Consider the following 1,079-nt stretch of genomic DNA (forward strand, 5'->3'; position numbering starts at 1 on the left):
GAAAGAAAATGCAAACCTCTAAATAATTCTTCATCTCCATCTTCATCATCCAACAAAGAGAAGAAATATTTAAAGTGGTGAAAAAATTATTATTATTAATTGCAACTAAAGTTACAATTTTGGAAGGCCTTCTCAATTAAGAGTAGCCCTCCTCTCCAAAAGGAGTTTACAAAATTTTCACACCTCTAACCCCTCACTCTCTACCCCTATTTATAGTAAACATCAGTGAATGAGAGCCATTGGATCAAACTTGAGCCCCAAGACAAGCAAAATCAGCCATTGACGCGCGCTACAGTAATCTGGCATCGATGCAGGCATCGATGCAGGTATCGATGCCAGCATCGATGCCCACATCGATGCCGACATCGATGCCCACTATTTCCAAATTCTGATTTCACGGATAGCTTCGTCTCGTCGAGATAGGCGATTTTCATATATTATATGTTAAATTCCGCCTTCCGGATTGAGAGATATTGTCGTTTCTTTGCAGCCAACTATCTTGATACATTTTTTTTTCATATTTAATTTTTTTATTTTCTCCGGCTTCTACAGGCTACACGACTTCATTCTGGGCTTTTGGATAATTTGGAAATTGATTTTCCAATGTGCTTCTTTGCTTCATTTCTTCATTTAATCAATGGGTTTTTGTTGAGAGATGAGAGTTTGAGATTTATTCTTCATTAACCTGCAATTAAAGATAAAAAAAATTATTAGTAGTACATTTATTCATATAAAATAGATAATGAGGGTATAAAACTGTAATAAAATATGATTATCATGCGATGATTAGTTATCTAATCTTATTCGAACGTTATATCTCCCTAAAACGATCGAAGATAGTGGCCTACCATGTCATGTGTCTCTATTCTAATCACAGTCGTTATACTCCCATGTCACAGAGCGACTTGATTATTTCAACATCGTCATTTATGCAAATGACGCTGTTTATTGATAGTGGCCTATCATGCGATGTGTCTCTGTTCTAATCACAGTCGTTATACTCCTATGTCAGTGAACTACTTGATCATTGTTAGACCCTAGAGGGGGTGATTAGGGTCTTATGCTAATCTAATCCGATT

Source organism: Asparagus officinalis, chromosome 5 (assembly GCF_001876935.1).
Source record: "Asparagus officinalis chromosome 5, Aspof.V1, whole genome shotgun sequence".
NCBI classification, from domain to species: domain Eukaryota; kingdom Viridiplantae; phylum Streptophyta; class Magnoliopsida; order Asparagales; family Asparagaceae; genus Asparagus; species Asparagus officinalis.